Source organism: Haemaphysalis longicornis, unplaced genomic scaffold, assembly GCF_048455015.1.
Source record: "Haemaphysalis longicornis isolate Haplotype H1 unplaced genomic scaffold, Haemaphysalis longicornis Haplotype H1 scaffold_7, whole genome shotgun sequence".
NCBI classification, from domain to species: Eukaryota; Metazoa; Arthropoda; class Arachnida; order Ixodida; family Ixodidae; genus Haemaphysalis; species Haemaphysalis longicornis.
This window is the reverse complement of record NW_027526422.1, coordinates 4182937-4202098: the sequence shown is the minus strand read 5'-3', so window position 1 is coordinate 4202098 and position 19162 is coordinate 4182937. Positions and strand designations below refer to the sequence as shown.

Sequence of the window (19162 nt, the reverse complement as noted above, 5' to 3'; positions counted from 1 at the left end):
TAACAGACCCGCTAATTCCTCTCATCTATATTATTCAACACCGCAGTCCCACTAATTCACATTAGTTCATTCACTCATCTCACTAAACCACCCTAGTCTACCCGCTAATCCGCGTTAATCGACTTAAATCTATGCATCGACATGCTATCGCATTTACTTTAAAAGTGAAAATGAGAAGGCCCCAATTTTTTTTTAATTGTCATGTTCTCCTATAGGGCAGTAACCAAAGGACACAACGGCACTGTACAAGGAAAAAGTGATGGTGACGTAGAGAACTGTGAGTGTTTGAGTCTCAGTGCTGTTTTTATATAAGTGCCCGCTCAAACTAAAATAAGTGGAAGATACGGACTCATAGGCGTCAACTACGTGGGGGCAACGGGGCGCGTGCCCCCACCGAGCTTCCCCGGTGGGGGCGACGCCCCCACCGGGGAAGCTCGTGTGGAATTTTCTCCGTCCGGCCAGCCGGGGCCATCCTATTGATAGTTGGTGAAACCTGTAATGACCTCGCAGCTAGTGTAACTATACCGACCAGTCGCACCCGCTCTTTGCACGCTCTAAAGCGGTAACTACCCGTGACAACTGACATTTCGCCGGCGTTACAAGAGAAACATCGACGTCTCTCAGGCCCCTTCGACGCAGTGGCACAGGAAAGCGCGTCTTTCAATACTCCCATACAAATTATCGGCCTTTCTGCTGGCAAGACCGCAAAGGTGCGGCTCTCCGCCCGTTGTGCGCTTAATTAAATTCGCGACATCTTGCTTTTCCCAGAAAAACAATGAAAGCGTGAACGTCTTCCACAGTACCCTGGCTGGGGGCAGTAGTGGTCCCAGAGACTGTTTTTTTTTTTTCTCTTTTTTTTTTTTTTGGGGGGGGGGGGTGCGAATTTTGATACCAAAAAAACAGTAAAAAAAGGCAGTAAAACAGTAAAAAAGCAGTAAAAAAGAAATAAGAGGGCACTCGTCGTTATTATTCGATGCTCCGCAGCATGCAGGTGTAGCGGTCCCCTTTTCCGAAACCAGTTAGGGGCGAAGAGGCTTTATTGCACCTCTGAGGATCTTTGACTTGTTCCCAAGCCTGCGCTCCGCGCATAAACGTCACGTCAAAGGTCGCACCCCCACTAGAAATCAGTCGATGGCCTAAAACCGTTCGTCGTGACGCACGCGGAACGTCCCGAAATGTCGCATGCGTCCCGAAAGGTCGCATGCTGACAGGACCCTCCGATACCCAAACGGCAAAAGAACACGCAACCGTGATGCCTCGGAAGCTGCCGGCGCACTGTTCTCGGAATGCGCCCTGAGCCGTGCGCGCACGCACACACACGGTTCGTAGAAACGGCGAGGAAGCTGGAAAGGAGGCGGCCGGTGGGGAAGCGTGCGGCCTTCAATCCAGTGGGACACAGGGAAGCCGCAGTAACCCAACGCTCCAGCCTCCACGCAGTGTAGGCATCGGCAAACGCGGAAATTGCGGCCGGCCGGCTGTTCTGCGGACGCCCCAGTCGTCGGCAACTAGTGAAGGAAGCGACTTCTTCGAAACAAGTGCACGTGGTTCGGCGGCCACGGTTGCAGCCTCGAGAAAGAACCGCTCCCCTCCATGCACCACTTCTGCGGAGGAGGCGATAACCATGCGGGCGTGTGCGCGTATGCGGTGTAACCCACTTGCCCACAAATCACTTGGCGACACAGTGGTTTTTGGCGCCCCTTAGGCGGTGCAATGGCTGACTCGTGCCCGTATTTCTGACGGTCGCAACACGCTTGCGACCTCGCATAAGTGGGAAGCTTAAAAAAACAAGAAATAAGAAGTTGAGGAGCTCTTAAATTTGTAGAGGGGAGGCGGGGGGGGGGCAACGGTTCCGAGAATTTATGTCCAGTTGTCGCTCCGTTTCCGGTCATCCCCGAATTACTAACTTCAAAAAAACAAACCAGAGCGTGTTACAGTCTCAAAGAAAGCCGTCGACGCCGCGGCCGCCGCCTTGACATTTCGCGTCTTCGGGACAAGTCCACCCAGCGATTTATGACCCGGCCGCTGCGCTGCCGCTACCGTTCCCGCGCCGCAGCCTGAACACTCAACGCGCCCGGTGCGAAACCACATGGTCCCCGCCCCCCTCGCATGCTTCCGAGAATTAGGGCCAACCGATTCCCAGTTGCCGCCGAAGCGCTAAGCGGTGTCTGCCGCCCCTGGAGAAACACGTGCAACAAAATGCACTCGAAGAAAGTGCTTCCATCTGTGGCGCGTCGCGCCCCTTGGCCCCTCTAGGCCGGCTAGTTGACACTCAGTCCGAGCCTTTACGAAAATGAAAGAAAAAAAAAAAACAGTGCAAGCAACCCGGCCAATCAGCGGCCCGGTGTGTGTCTTGTTTACAAAAAAATAATTGATGACACCATGTACCAGTTTTCTCAACTTTTTGTCCTACCGTTTCAGCGAACATGTAAAACTTTCTGAGCTCACGCGGGGCACCGATGCCTTCCACCCCCGTCACACTCTGACAGATTGGAAAATTGTACGCCTATGCAGTGTGTGCTACGCCAATTCAGCAGTAGCCGCGATCAGCAAAGCCCGCCGGAAAAGGGGATGTAGACAGCTGGAAGGTTAAAAATAAAACAACTAAAATAATATATATATATATATATATATATATACATACATGTGTATTTGCCCCCACCGGGAAATTGAAAACTCTACGCCTATGTACGGACTTATTGTTGATGGTGTCCCTGAAGGCCTTCACAAGCGGACACGGATGCATTCGAATTAACAACCTGATAACTTCACACGATTTTAAACACACTGCAGATAGAAACCATAAAGAATATCCCATGATATGTTGCCACGTAATATGCGTTCTAACTTAAGTTATTGAAAATGCAAAAAGATAATTTGGGGAGATGGGCAATAACTAAAGCAAACTAATAGTGTATACGGACTTTACATTAAATTTAGGATAATAATAGGATGAGAACATTATGGGCCTTGGGAACTGCAGACTATGCAAAATATTGCGTGGTGCCGTCTGGGGAATGGTAAAAATATCTTCGGATGCAAGGTAGGGTACCGGAATGGAAAACTAGAAATCACAGTTTTGAGGCCCCGGAACCGGTTCGGAACGGTTCCTTCAATTCGATCCGGTTCGGGTTCAGTTCCAAAATGACGGAAAAAATACGGTTCCGGTTCAGTTCCGGTTCCGGGCAAAAATTTGGGTTCGGTTCCGGTTTTCGGTTCGGTTCCGGTTCCGGTTCGACACCCTGTATAATAGGACGCTTATATTGCCCCTGAAACATGTCTTACCAGCAATGCGCCTCGTCCTGAGGTGAAGCCGACTTTAGAAAAATTGGTGCAAGCTTGGTTTTTAAAAGTTGGCTTCCCCGCGTGTGTGTTGCACAGTGAAACATGGCCATCTGCGGAGCGCGTATGCTTGCAATCCCCCTTTATACTAAGAGTTGTTCGCTTTCGCGTCAAACCATATTCTACCCGATTCTTACACCACTCGGGTGTAATCGGGTTAAACCCCATTTCTCCCCGAACGGACCTCCTCAAAGCAGCGATTGGCGCGATAGTGCGCTGACAGTCCGCCGTTCTGAACCAGTACCGTTGCTGGAAGCAAGCCCCCAAAACACAGCTCCCCAACTCAATCAGTATTGGCATGACTCTTCACCGCTGCTGTCTCTTTACCGCTTCTTTATCTCCTCTTTACCTCTTCTTGAACTCCTCTTTACCGCTTCTTTAATTACTCTTTACCGCGGCCGAGCCTCCTTCGCGAGTCGTGTACATTCCTCGCCACGAGCGGCGGCTCTCTCCCGTCGAGCTTTTAGTCCAGCTCGGGCGGGAGTTGGACAATTTATCTTCTGGATACAGCTGCTCTGCCCACAGGCTCCAGCATCCTCGCCCACGGAATGCATACCACCTGAGGGGTACACCAGAAGACTTCCGCAATGGAAACTTCCGCCGCGGGCCTCCAATCGGCAACTTTCCCCCTCATCCCTCCACTTACATTCTTTTCCTTCTTTTTTTCATTGCGCTGCGGACACCCAGGGTTAATTCAGGTGAAATAAAGACGTGACTAACAACCACCACCCCTGAAATTGAGCAATGCCGCGCGCTCTTCGGCGGCTGCCTGTGCGACGTTCTAGAGCCTGCGCTGTGATTGGCGTAACCGCGCCGTAATAAAACGTCATTGTCTCTACCCACCAATCGTGTGTGTCCTTAGTCTGTGACGTAGAGATCGCCCTACTGTCCTTATAATTCAACATAGTAAACCCCACCAAAGCACCAGCTTCACTGCACTTCCCTCTCCACATGGTGGAAGTGCTCTGATCTTTTTCCTACCGATTTTTTAGTTTGAGCTTAATTTCTTTTAATTTTCCACTCCGCTCGCTCCCTAGGTCGCCTGCAAACTTATAGCGCCATGCGCTTCACGTTCTAGCGGGGCTCTTCAACAATCAATTATGGGCAACAGGAAAAAAGAAAACAAGAGAAAATCATGAAAGCGCGTGGAAACTTGGGAAAATAGTGCGATTGCGCTTGGCGGTTAGAGCTCTGCCCAAGGTCACCCATCGCGCTGCCTGCTTTCCTTCGTCTGAACCCAATTTGCGGGGCGTCAGCTCGCCTTCGGCCGTACAGCGAAGCTACACGTTCTGCTTTACATAAGGTGGCTTTCGTGGCAGACAAACCTCTGGCTCCGCTCGGAAACGCATTCTAATTTCACAACAAACCGCCAGTTCTGTGAACAACAAAAGCCACTGCAACTGCCGTGTGTGCGCGTGCGTGCGCGTGGGTGGGCGAAGCTCTCCTCGGGTCGTTTCGCAACGGCTCTAGCTAGCATGTTGTCCAGATGAGAGGCCTGACGACAGGGCAATCAGCCGTCCGTATGGGCCGCATTTCGTTTCAATTTTGCATTAATGCCAAGCGTTGCGAGATAAAAAAAAGGGGGGGGGGGTACAAGCTAACGGGCCCTGTGCAATCAGTGACGGTGGGAGATTGCTGCCGTTCTGCATCCGCCCCCACACACTGAAATCTTGAGCACACCGCTCTGTCGAATCTTATGCCTCTAGCTGTTGGTTCTTTAATATTCGTGGAAGCCACATGATTACCAGGAGATGTTTGTCGTTCATATCAGTTTCGTAACACGTCCATGAAGCTTAGCAATAAACAATGTGCTCTTTGTAAGGAACAATTGATACCCCATTACCCACACGCACGCACAGCGAGAGAGAGAGAGAGAGAGAGAGAGAGAGAGAGAGTAATAACGTGTTGTTGAACGTGTGTTGCAGACTGTAAACAATATCTGTCGAGCAAGCTCCTGATTCGTACGCGAGCAAAGATTCATATGCATGTATGTGTATTTATTGATAATCAGGAACAGAGGAAGGTCCACCAGCACGCGTAAATTGTATCGCCCAGAGGCGGGCACCGGAACGCCTGCTGGCGTATAGGGGAGGTGGGATGGGGAGAAAGAATACATATAGGGGATAGGAGAGAAGGTTAACATGGAACATATATAAAACACATGGGAAGGTTAACAAAAAACATATATAAAACACATAGGAAAAAAAAGCATTTAGACAATTGTGAAAAGTAGGAATACATGGAGAGAAGCACTGTACGTATAAACTACGGGGCGGCGACAGAACAGCACACGATGAAAGGGCATGAGACAGAAGAACACCGGCATAACAGCACGGCGTCAAAAGCGCAGCAGTCCACGACATTTTGGGCGGTTAGCTGGCGTTGTAGCGGAGTGCGCTGTACAGCCCCGAGGCACCCAGGTATGCCCCCAAGGCTTAGAGAACTTGTTCCCGCTCCTTGGCACTGCCCGAGGGCCAAAGCAGTCCCTCAAGTGGCCGCAGTCCTTAGAGTACGGCCAGCAGCTCCGGACGCCCTACCGCAAACTTGGGACACCCGTACAGTATGTGCGGCAGGGACTGAACGGGCGCTCGGCATTGAGTGCAGGCGGGGCTGGCCACCCGCCCCAGTCGGTGTTTCCGCTCTGCCGTCCACGCGTCCCCCACGCGTGGCCGTCCCCCACGGCCGTCCTGCACTCGGCGCAGGACGGCCGAGTGCAGTTGACGCGGCAGGCGTGAGGCCCTCTCAAGCACCCAGCTGCGGGTCCGGATGTCTGGTCCGCAGATGTGGCAGGATGAGCAGGCGGGCGTCGTCCGCAGCCGCCTGGTCCCCGGCGGCCAGCTCTACCCAGACCGATGTGGGCGGGGACCCAGCCGAGTGCCCCGGTCAGCCTGCTGCACCGCTTTCTCCAAGCTGCCCCTCATTCCAACAGGGATTGCGAGTCGCCGTCCCAGAGCCGCCTCAAGGCCACCCGGGAGTCGCACAGCAGGGCGCAGCGCTCGGGCTAGGGCTCCGTCTCCAGCAGCAGGTCCAGGCACAGTCCGATGCCCACCAGCTCAGCCGTGGCCGAAGATGAAGCATAGGGCAGCCGCGCCTGCCGTGTGGCCTCTCCCAGCACAGTGGCCGCTGCGGCCGACCCCTGCTGCAGCCACACCGAGCCGTCAGTGTACACGAGGGCGGGGCCGTCCAGGTCGCCCCAGACGACGCCCCAAGTCAGTTGCAGTTGTCCTCAGCGGGGCGCGTCTGCCGCTTGCTGTGCAGCCGCGGTATGTCCAGCCGCACGTCGGCTACCAGAGCAGGAGCTCTGGAAGGAGCTTTCATAAAGCGCCAGCATGCGCCCATGCGCGAGTGGTGGTGGCCCCGCAGCCGCTGCAGCAGCGGGGCGCCTTCCTCGGCTCGCCGCAGCTGGTCAGTCTGGCCCAGTATCCGCTGGTCAGCCGTCATCTCGAAGGTCCACGCCCCCACCTTGAACAGCGTCTTCTCGCACGGCGAGCTATGGGGCAGACCGAGGCATGCGCGGACCCCCTTGGGGTGGTCTCTTTCCAGCTGCCGCCAGGTTGGTTTCCGCAGGCTCACCAGGGGCAGCGCCTACATCAGGAGACCCACCGCCGATACGCTGTTTACGGCCAGAGGGCCATCCGTTGTGAGCAGCCGCTGTCCCGGGCCACCATCTTGTGTACTGCCGTGGTGGCCAGCCGCGCCTTGGCTCGGAGCTCCTTGGCTGCCGGCCAGAAGCTCAGCCGGTGGTCCAGGGTCAGCCCCAAGTAGCGCACCCTGGTCCTCCACTGGAGCTCCTCGCCATCGATGGCCAGACGACCGGCCCATCTGCAGGCGGCGGCGTCCGGATGCACCAGCATGGCGTCGGTCTTTCTCGCCGACAGCTGCTGGCCGACGCCCGCAAGCTTGGCCCGGCTGTATCCATGGCGGCCTGCAGCTGCTACGCAATTGTTCTGCCTTGACCCATGGGCCCCAGCACCCACAGGGCTATGTCGTCAGCGCACTCCGAAATGTACACTCAGTGGCCCCCTCCTCTGGTCAGGCAGCCTGGCAGGGCTGCCATCACCAGTTTGAAGAGGAAGGGGCTGACGACGGAGCCCTGCGGGGAGCCCACTTCCACCGGTCGACGAGCCGACAGGGCGTTCCCCACCTGCACCTGCGCCGTGCGAACCGTTAGGTACGCCTCAACGAAGCCCCGCAGCTTGCCCGCAATGCCAGCCTCCTCCAAGGCAGCGGAGATGGCGTGGCGCTGCAGGTTGTCGGAGGGGTCCTTCACGTCCAGCAGCACCAGGGCCGCCACCTGCTTGGAGGCTCTGGCAAGTTCGAGGGCCGCCACGACGTCGGCGATGGAGTCGGTGGCTGCTCGGCGCCTCCGGAAGCCCGTCAGTTGCTCGGCGATGGCCTCTCCCTCCGCTGCGATGGCCTCCGTCCGTCGCAGCGCCACCCATTTAAGCAGCTTGTAGCCGCAGGATGTGAGGGCCACGGGCCGGTACGCCGTGACTGACGCGAGGCCCTTGCCTGTCTTTGAGATGGGCCTCAGGACGGCTACCAGCCACTCAGGCGGCAGCCGGCCCGTGTCCCATATGCGGTTGTAGACGGCCAGGAGCCGGCCGAATTCCACCTCATCCAGATTGCGCATTATCTGGTAGGTGAGGCCGTCCGCGTCCCTGGCGCCGACTTAAGCTTGCAGCTGCGGAGGGCACTGAGGAGCACAGCCTCCGTGATGTGGGCGTTGTTGAGGGGGTGATGTACCTCCTCCATCACATCAGCAGCAGCAGCAGCGCGTCCTGGTTCCGCCTGGTGGGGCGGCAGGAAATGTGCAGCGAAGAGCTCGGCCAGCCCCGCAAAGCTGGCCTGCTTGTGGATGGCCATGGCAGCCAAGGCGTTGCGGTTCAATACTATTTCTTTGCGAATTTCGTACTACTCACGCGCTGACAGTGGGAGGAAGGAAGGAAGGAAGGAAGGAAGGAAGGAAGGAAGGAAGGAAGGAAAGAAGGAAAATGCAGGTAGGTATGTTAATAAAGCAAGAAAGAAATAAAAACGCGCTAGAAGCAAGTGTGTACAGGCTAATCAGTTGGGATGACTGTGACAAAAAGTGTAAGCGAACAAGTATCCACACGACAAAAAAGTTACGGCGGCACTTAAGCTTACTATTTTAATGAAGCATCACTCCTTGACTAGTGGGAGCTTATGAGTGGGTATGTATGATTTGTAGGAAGAGGGCATGTTGTCTTCGGAGCCAAATGGAAACCGATGAATCGGCCTTGAGTTTTTGACTGCTGCTGTCATTGCCGCTGGACACTCACGTGGGTATGTTGCTGTCCTTGTGCAATCTCAAGGATTGCTGGCACCAAATTTCTTTGAGCGGAGCTGATAGGGCTAGCGCTTTGTGTATTTTTGTTGTCCGTCAACGAGCGTCCCGGTCGTGCCAGTGACAACGCGTTTATCTCATTTTGATGCGCTTTGATGGGGAGAATTGTGGGGAAGGGGAAAGTGGGAAGGAATAATTGCACCTCCAGCTCCTGCGTCGGCGGGTCGGGGCAGCACCGTGGTCGATAGAGGTGGCGCCATCTCCTGCGCGTCGCCGTAAAGACGGGAGCAACAGCAGCAGCAAAGGCCCGCAGGAAAAACGCGCGCAGCAGTCGCTAGGACTGGAGAGACCGGTCCCCGTCGCGCGTTGGTGAGACTAATTATGGCAAACAACATACTGATTTCCAGATACCAGGGCTCTTAAACAAAATTGAGGAAAACTATGATTGTAGCAGACAGTTGCCTAACAAAGTCATTAAAAATGCTTCTATAACTTTGTATTGAATACTCTTAACCTGCCTGTTATTGCTATTTTTTATGTCTGTAAATGTATTATGCCATTTAATATATGTTTACTGTATGTATACAAGATGTACCTTCAACAATAATTTGTGTGTTTGCTAGCTACAAACTATTTTTTTTTGTATTTAAGGATCCAACAGCTGTACGAGAGAGCCTATGAATATATGTATTGATCCCCACTCTCCTCACCCTACTCACGTTTCGAGTATATTTTGTGTGCATAAAATTGAATGATATTGTGTTAATTTCTGTACTGCTGGATTGCCCCGTGAAGCAAGAGCCTCTGTCAGGCTGTAGCCTTTAGCTCTGCTTCGCTTTTAACAATTGGAAAGTGAATAAACTTGAAACTTGAGGAATGCGGGGGATGTTGCCAAGTGCTGCAGGTGCTCGGGACACTGGGCGACAAAAGCGTTGCAGCAAAAGGTGTTTGCCGCGTACCCCCCTGCATTCGTCGCATCGCTGCAGTTCCGCCAGAACTCCCCTTATGGTGATTGCGGTGCATGTGACCGCGCAGTTACAGTGCCCACGCACAGGGATGATCGTTTTCCTCCCGAGAGGAGCTCGGGACTCGCCTCGAACAACGCGTCCATAATTGGGGATAAAGTGCTGTGCTGGCATGCATAGGCTAGGGCTCCCTGCATTTTACTGCCAAACTGTATGTCTCGGTTTTCCTAGATAGCGTGAGCGGACGAATCGGCGGTTTGCTTAACCATGTTCAAGTGTGACCGTGTAACTAGGGCGTACCTAACTCTTGCTTTATCAAAACTATCCCAAAACAAATTGCATGACAATTGGTAGCTAAGACGACTCTATCATTGACCAGAGTTTATATTCTCAATTCATTTATTTTGTGTTTTTAAGACGCTTTACCAACAATCTCACCAAGCTATACTCGGGAATTCACTTTTCAGGCATTTGTACCAATTCACTTCAGGCACTTATTAGGCATTTGTTAAAACACGTTTAGTTCTCTTTTACATTGAAAATTTGAAGTCAAGTTTGGAATGCAGTCGTCGAATTTCAAGTTCAGACCCATCAGTTCAGTCGTGACGATGGCTCCACAAAACCAGATTTGAGCTGGTTATTGGGTGAAATTTTTATGAATTGATTAATTTACTTTTAGGTATTTGTATCAACATTGCTCGAACATAAAAATCAGTTCCGTAAACTTACAGGCCTTGAATCGCCAAAACGAGTGTGCTAGCTTGAAGGTCCTTGAAGGTAATTATAAAAACATTTGGAACACCTTTCACCCAGGTATTGTCGATTTAGTTTCGCCAGGAGAGAAATTTTGAGAAACGCTAAAGACGTTTGCAGAAGCGTTTGCGTGACTCATAGACGTGGCAACGAATAAAACAATACTTCGCTGGCTTAAGACGCTTTGTCCGGTTAAGAAAACGCCTGTCAGACAGCTGTTACAAAGTTTATGGGGAAGTTTTCAGAAATCATTACCTTGGTTTTAGGCGCAATTGTATTAGTAATCTTTTGATGCAAGAAGCAATCCGAAATGTTTACGGCATTAAAAATATTGATGGAACTGCGGAAATACCTCTAAGCCTTCTCGCACCCTTAGGATCGCAATTTCGAAAAATGACACTTTCGGGGATGGCATGTCGATGTCGGAGCAAACGAGCACTCTCCTAATTTCAGACATCTAGGCCCAAGAGTTTGAGCTGAGTAAAGACAAATCAATCAATCAATCAATCAATCAATCAATCAATCAATCAATCAATCAATCAATCAATCAATCAATCAATCAATCAATCAATCAATCAATCAAACATAATATGTCGCAGTCGCAGAAACTTTTCTTATTTTATTTATTTATTTACAGATAATGTAGGCCCTTCTCGGGCCCATGCAGGAGTGCAAACAAAGAAATACATCGACAGAAATTCAACATACAACTCGACAATACATCAGTGTTGCTTGACGTAATTTTAAAACGTACAACACTCATAGGTGGAGGCGTAAATATGCTTACACAATCGCGTGTGGAAAAGAACACAATGATAATGTCTTCCAATTTTGAACAACACTTCAACCAAAGCTTATATTACCAATATGTTAAGAAAACACTTCTAACGACACTCTCTTCAGGTAACATATTCCAGTAAGAACTTGCACGAGGAAACAAAGAAAATTCATGCAAATTAATGTGGCTAATCAGTTGCCTGTCCGCTGTCTTTATTAGTAAAAATACGCACTACTGCATTAAACAAACAATCTTCGGGGCACTTAAGTCGGTCGGCTTGCGCACCTCGCGGGCAAAAGCACGATAGCCTCTACTCGCTGTGTGCACTTCTCATCCAAGGCTTAGTTTCTGCCACATCGTATTTGCATCTCTCGTTTCTCTGTCTTCATTGTTGCCAGACCCCACCTGGAACTTCGTACTGAGGAGCTACTTACCTGCCACTCAAGACACAAAGCGAAAAACTCCGACAGGTACTGGCGACACAAGAGTCCGTCCTGATGGAGTCGTCCTAGTGGCCAATTTCGTAATGATTTTTTTTCTTCAAGATATCTACATTAGATGGAGAGCTTTAGATCCTTAACCAGAAAGTTGGTTTCGCCGCAAGATTCATAATTCGTCGCCTCCGTCGACGCAACTCCGTGCGTGGGCGCCAACATTTCCAGAAACTATCCATAAACAACTTCGCTGTAAAACAAAAACAAAAAATCACGCTGATATTGGCCGGTAGGACGATTACGGCGAGTTTCATTTTCTTCTCATCATTACTTCACAGTGAAGCTATGATTGTTAGAGAATTGCAGTCTGCTGTCAAAACATGACCACGTACGGAGGGAGAGTGCATGGTTACAGAAAACGGCTGTAACTCTTGTTTAATCGAAAATATGCTGCGAAGAGACGTGTCACGCCTTCTTCTAAGCTTCCTTGAGGAGACGGAGCTGGCAAAGTCGTGGTAAAAGGACACTACCATTGGCCAATTAGGAGGAGCTTGGGAGGAGCAATTGCCGGCATATCCAGCCGGGCTAACGCCGCCTGATCCCACAACAACCACCACCACCACCACATTACTTGGCTGATACAACGACTCTGACATTACGCGCAGTTTCACGTACTTTTCATCATTACGTAGTTCTCGGCGAAGTTGTCAATATTGTGGAATTCTCGTCCGCTGTCGTTATATGAACTTCTTTGGGAGGAAAAGGGACCTGCAACTATGTTTGTCCGCTGGAATAAAACTTCAGTGCAAGTACGCTCAATCGCTAAGTACAAGCAAACGCATTTTGCTTCGTGCACTTCTTGGACTGACTGGTCATCCTTCTCCGCAGAGTAGAAGGCAGGGAATTTTTTTCACCTTCTTCCGTGGCGGCGCCTTTCTCCGGAGGAGGCTCCGCCCCCTGCGATCACGTGACCCCCCTCACGCGTGCGAGCTCGTGCTCGGGGCCGCGTGGCCGGCGGCGTGTTTACCCGCGGCACCGCGTCGTCTGCTAAAGCGTTCGCCAGCTGCTGCTCCGAGTATCGTTTGTTACGAGAATCGCGCAGGTGCACAAAGGGGCTCTTTGAGGAAAAAGGACGGTGTCATTCGTGGGCCAGCCCTGACCGTGAACCCAATTAGATCGAGGCATACATACCACCGCTTGCCTTTTCCGCATTCGCACGCCGGGCAGTTAGTGGCTCACACAAAGCGAAATAAAGAGTCGCGTGGCTCGAATTAGTCCGCTCTGACGGCTAGCGAGGGAGCACGGTGTTTACTACGTAACCAGACAACAACGTGATTGTTGAAGGAGGCGTCGAAGGGGAGCGCGGGAAGCGGAGGGCGACGATTTCTCTCAGCCGAGCTGCTGCTATTCTCGTCTGTCGCTCATTGAACTGGGTGCACGTTTGCAGCACGGGGTGAAAACGCACGCGCCTGTTGTAGCCAGAGAGCGTACACAATCATTGCGCGTGTTCGGTAAACACGACGTCATATGGCGCACAACGTGGTGGCACATGATTGCAACGAACACCGCGTTTATTGGCAGACAAAAAAAAAAAAAAAAGATGCTACGGGCAGCAGCGAGGGGGGTAGAGTCCCTATTCTCTTCCGAAGTCAATAGGAGAGTAATAAAATAAATAAACAGTGCACCGATCGGCGATCGGTCGCCGAAAGGTTATTCTAAAGCTTGCTATTTTCGCCGCGATTGTCAGTGACGTGAGCGATCACGCACTCGACGCGGCCGCTTCAGAGGCTGCCTTTACACGGAACGGGAGGCGCGCGCTATCGATTGCCGCGGACATTTGGAGCAGTGGTTCTGTTGGCGGGACACAAGCACGAGCGCAGAGCGAGGTCGAGCGCCAAGTCCCGCAAATATGAGGTCGGCGCATCCAGACGAGCTGGCCGCGGAGTTTGCTTGGATGCCAATGGATGGATGTCGGCCTTCGGCCGCTGGCAAACTTCTCCTTGCATGATAACACATTCAAGCGCCAAATATTTAGACAGGGGACGTAGAGCTCAGAGACATGCTCATTACAGGAGGGCAACGTTTATTATACGGCGAAAACAGCGCTTAAATGAAGACAAGGAAAGAAGTGCGCAGGCACGAGCGCTGACTATCAACTAAGACGTTTTTATTGCACCAGGCAATATAAGGGGAAAAGTAGGATGACGTCGGACATACGTCAGTGAATGGATTGATTGATTGAGTGAACTTTATTCAAGACAGCAAGCGCGGTGTTAGGGCGCCCGGCCGGTGAAGGCGTCCTCAGTCCAGGATGCCTTGGAGGTGACCCGCTCGCGTTGCCCTCTCCACCAGCATGCGTTACGTCAGTGAAGAAAAACACAAACAAATGTTCAATGCGCGATTGCATCACCGTATAGTGAAGAACCAACTAGCCCAAATTCAAACCTTCGTTAGGGCAACGTTTGCCTTAGTTATTGCTATTAACAGCGCAACTGTATTAGGTTCCCTTTCCATACAGCGGCCCAACAAACTATATATCCCCCCTCTTATACTTTCCTCCAAGATGACTACATTTCCCACGCCCTGCGTTGTATGCGAGCGTAACTGATTACAAACAATATTCGCAGTGCATCTTTCCCAATCAATAAACAATGAGCATTAGCAGTAGCAAAAGGGAACGAGCGGCGCCGCAACGCGTTGGAGACGGATTCGCATTGGAGAACCCATTTGAAAACGTAAGACGGAAGTGGACCGCGCAACAAATCGTGCCAAGCGGCGCAGTGACGAAGCCTTTAGAGACAAATGCGAGGAGGGAGCACGCGTCCAGGGCGTCAAATTCGGAACCCCTAGTAAGTGCCGCAACCCCTGTGTTCGGTGATTTCAACTGACATGTGTCGGGGCCAAAAGGGAGTAGTGCACGTGTTTCGTGCTGAAGACCTTTTGTTTGCGAGGCCCCAGCAGCGTACGCGTGTATTGGTACGACACTATCCGACAAGGCGTTTGCAGTTGCGCGAACGCCGATCAGTGTACATCGTACAGCGTAGCTGGTGAGTGCACACAATGGCTTTACAGCTCCACATTCGCAGTGCGGAACGGCCTGAATTTTTGCACACATTTGGCTGTTCGGCTAATTTTCTGCAATGGCTCTGGGCTCTCTCTTGCGCCCAAATGAACGGGCTAACGGTGACTCGGTGACACTTCTTAGACGAAGTATCAGAAACTCTTTAAGCGCAAACTGCTCAAGTATACAGAGCTGCAGGCCTGTTTCAGAACCGCCTTGCGCCTGCAACTACGTTTCACCACGCCGTGTAACTGCACTGATGGTGTTATTGTGCACTGTTGCCTCTCATCCGCGTTCTACAGGCTGCCGTATGCTTTGAGAGACCAAACAACAACAAAAATGTTTCGGGGCTAGGTCTTTTTACAAGTAAGTCTTCTATTCACGTTCCCGCAGCATCACCGCCAAAACAATCTGCTGGCAGAGCAATACAGCGCTCGCAGCGTCCCCGCCACTGCGTCATCGAAGTCGTCTTTTCGAAGCGTGTGGAGAACTTTATGCGATTCGCTCTGGATCTCCGCGGTGGTGCACGGGGACCTGCGAGCTGGATCCTTGTCATTGGGAAGATGGCGAAGAGCGCACGAGCCAATCTGGGGAGTAGGGTGGGTGCGGAAGTGAGATAATGTACTCCGCAGATCCTCATGTATAACAAGGCCGAATGGTTTCAACGTCTTCGGTGGCTGGCCTCTTTCAGGGGCTTCCTGATCTCTCGCTTTTTCCCAGTGATGTTATTCTGTCAGATTTTGGAGGTGCAGTACGCGGAGACACGCCTGGACTGTGAGTTTGCGCTTCTTGCCCTCATCAGGGCAAAGGTGGCCGCTGCGACCGGGGGCAAAGCCACGCCGCTGTCGTCCTCGGCGGCCTTCACTTGTTCATGCGCTTTTTCAGAGCCAACGCGCTCGTGAATGCATTTGTGAAACTTTAAACATTTAACTGATGGCATGGAAGGGCCAGGAATGTCGCTCGAAGGGCGAGAATCATTCAGAACCAGCCAAGAAATGGCTCCAAATAATAAAAGGGCGACTCAGTGAGTCTCTGGGGACTGCGAAACTGAGGTACAGTACATGGGCACCGAAAAGGCTAATCGTTAAGTATTACCATCGGCCTCAGCTGAAACAACAGCAATCGCGTTGCCCTGTTAGAGACCAGATGTCAAAGTTGCGGCCATCTGTTTCTGACGTCACCTACCCTGGATTTTGCCGGACGTAAAATGCGTAGGCGCTGGGGTTCCTGAATGAAACGACGAGAGTGGCGCATAATCTCGACTCGTCGCCGTGCCATCTGCTCCACGATTGTTTAGCGCGAGCAAAGCGCGCATTGTGTTGTCCCGCGCTGTTGGTGTTACGAGAGCTGGCGTCTCCTTGGCCCTCGCTGAGCCCTCAGGTTGACCTCAAAAAAGCCCCGCTCGTTTCTCCGGCGACATGTAACGGAGCTCGTAGTACCGTTCTCTCCGCGTCCTCCTCGCTGCCTCTTCGAGGGCAATGAATGAATTGCGTCGCCATCGGAACACCTGTCGCACAAGGCCGACGCTACTCATCCGTTAGCGTCACCATTGAGCGCTTCCGAACGAGTAGCGGCCGGCTTTTGCGGCGGTCCAGCCGTCCGCGTGCACAACGAAGCATCTGGAATCGCCCCCGCTGGGCGAACCGATCAGGCACAAAAACGACCATATTTGTCCACGGGAAAGAAAGAGGCGGCCGCGAAGGGCGAGGGAGAGGCGGCGTCTTTCCATCCGCTTCCCGTGGGCGCGCTCGCGAGCGGCGCGCAACCATTGCGTCGCGCGACGTCACAGCAGGCCTGAAAGGCAGTAAAGTTGCATCTTTGCAAGAGCACCCTCTGCGCTCGTTTTGGGCAGCGTGCCGTGCTCGGTCGCTCGGTGACGTCGCACGCGCTCCCATTGGTGGGAGGAGAAGCGCGTCTGCGGCGCGCTCCGCCAGGTGTCCCCCGCGGCGGCGCTCTCCCGCGAGCGCACGTGCTCTTTGGCGCCAATGTGGGCCGGCCCGGTATATAGGAGAAAGCACGGCAGAAGGCGGTCACAGAGAAATTTGCGGCTGGGCGCGAGCGGTGTCGTCGTTCGTGGCTAGCGTACGGAGCCTTGCGCTTTGCCGAGCCCGTTCAAGATCAGCGCGGAGAGGGGAGAGAGGCGTTGTGGCCCCGTTCGAGCCATCGCCTTTTACGCCTGTTCGTGTCTCCCCCTTCACTCCACGCGCCACGAGCGTTTGACAGCCGGTTTCTTGCCGTGGCGGAGAGCTCCAAGCCAAGGGCCGCGGCGGCGGAGCGCAGCTGCACTTTCCGACCTTCCCAGCACACTTGCCGCCGACACCAGAGCCTTGCATGTAAGTTATCCCCAATTGTGCCGACGAAAGCTTTCTCTCAGGACCGGAAATTAAGATTCGAGTGGTTTCTACCCCGTCATGTTAGGTCTTGGTAAAGCAGGTGCATTTGGCGAACGCGCCCGCCACACCGACCCAAGTGCAGCGCTCGTGAGCGACCGCTTCCACCGCAGAGCTCGTCGTCCGCTCAGCGTCCCGTCATGTTAGAACTATTAAGAAACATATTTTAGGAGCCCTGTCGGTGTCTACCCATTGATGGCGCGGCGAGCGTCACTTGCTTTCGCATGTCTGCAGCTTCGCCGCCTTATAAGGGCACGCGTTGATCACGCAAGAATAGTCTTCGCAAGCGCCAGTGACAGACCGCCACTCACGTCGGAAGACGCGATCACACTTTCTGTACCGTGCATGCTGTCATGACAGCCAACGCCCACGTTACATACAGTAAGTACGTCGTGGCAAATAATTGGGAAAGAAGAGAGTCTACTTTGCAGCCTCGTGGGAAGAGCTTGTCATGGTTGGGAGAGAAGCTGAACTTCGCCTTAGCAATGACCGAAAGACAGAAACAACCGCCTTTGTGGGCCCGCTCGCTTGGGAAGCACGAGCAAGAGAAAAAGTATACTTACTTATCCCTCAAACCTTGCAAAAAAAAAAAAAAAATCACGTAGGTTGTCAAATCCGGTACAACGTTTTTGCGACCTTACATCTTTTGGTTGACATACCAAATTCGGCTATTTTGTCCATTGGCGCGACCACCCTCTCGAGGGGGCGACTAGAACACCGGCCACCCTTTCTCCTCCCCGTATATTCCCTCCTTGCACCTATTGAACCCGTGAAGCATCAAAATTAAATCTCGGCAAGGGCATCGGTTCGAACATTCTTTGCGTGTGAGGCGAAAAACGAAAACTCCCTCATGCCGAGATGTTGCGTCGGCGCGTTAAACCTCCGAAATTTGACATTTTTACATTTCAAATTTCTCATTTCATTTCATTGTTCAAAGTTGTAGCCAAGCGGGGATCGTTTGTGCAGCTCTGTCTCCATTTCGTGCGTCGACGGGTGGCGGTCCGTGCTTGTGACCCGCATGTTTACGCACAGAGGTGACACTTTTGGTGGCGCGCTCTAGTTGCCGGTGATGACGGATGCAGTGAGCACGCGGCGCCCAACTTTCTGGCCGACGTTCGGTGGCTGCTGCCAAAGCGCCAAGTCATCGCAAGGTGCAATCGCCGGCATTGGGAAACGTAACAGGGTTCGCCAACAGCGCGCCCAACGAGTGACCTTTGCGCGTGCCGCGTTTCTGCAGCCCCGTCGTGTTTATCCGCCAAGGCGTGACGGGCTGTCACGTGATACGCAGCGCTGTGAAGTAGCGGATGGATTTACGCCTCCGTATCACTACCCCTCAGGAACGCCTCCACGTAGCTGTTCGTCGCCGGGCCACAGCTGGTTTCCCAGGTCAGGTGGTTGTGTGCTCGAAGAGATTGTCCAGGTCAATGATATTGGCCGGAGCTTGGTGGTTGTTCGGGGCTTGCGAGGCTTGGGAGTCAAAGTAATAGCGGAGTGGCTCCTCTGAGGAGCTGTGGTGCCCTGCTCCGTGTGATGGTTCAAGAGAGTGAGCAGAGCCTCTTCGGCCTCGTCAACGTTTCACAAATTACGACCCACACCGTGCGCGTGCATAAAGCATTTCCCCCTCAAATTATGATGCTATTCCGTCTGGCCTGGCGTCTACGAGTGTTTACTGCAGTTCAAGCTAGGCTGGGTGGAATCGTCAGTGTGTGCCCCGTGAGGAGCAACACCTTGCGCATCGCCAGTAAATGCGCAACAGCGTTGGAAGCGCTTGCTCGAGTTCCACTGGGAAAGAGGCTTGCAGTCCGTGGGCCCTGGCGCAATCTTGACGAGGCGGCGCTGTGGGGGCAAGAACTGTTGAACAGACTTTCCTCACGGCGTCATAACGTCAGCAGTGAGCCGCATAAGAGATATTTTTCTCTTTCGCATATTTTCAATGTGTTCGCATATAGCCACAGATCTAGGTTTCCGGTCACACCATCATGTTTTGAATAGAGATGTTTTAGTTTGGCATATCATCGTGTTATTCCTGCTGCCTCCACCCCGCCCCTTTATTTTCGCTCTTTCCTCCCGCTTCGTTCACCCCCACCTGAAGAGCCCTGTCGTTCCTCTTCAGCTTTCGTTCAAGCGTTCATTCGGA

The 19162-nt window shown here is 52.6% G+C and overlaps 1 long non-coding RNA gene across 1 annotated transcript in view; it reads left to right on the top strand.

Annotated features, from left to right (window-relative positions):
• Positions 1 to 16359: 16359 nt before the first annotated feature.
• LOC144144330 (uncharacterized) overlaps positions 16360 to 19162 on the top strand; it is a 32890-nt gene continuing 30087 nt past the window's right edge. Inside the window, exon 1 of the long non-coding RNA XR_013317218.1 lies at positions 16360 to 16968. This is a non-coding gene — a long non-coding RNA (uncharacterized LOC144144330). The remainder of the gene's footprint in view (positions 16969 to 19162) is intronic.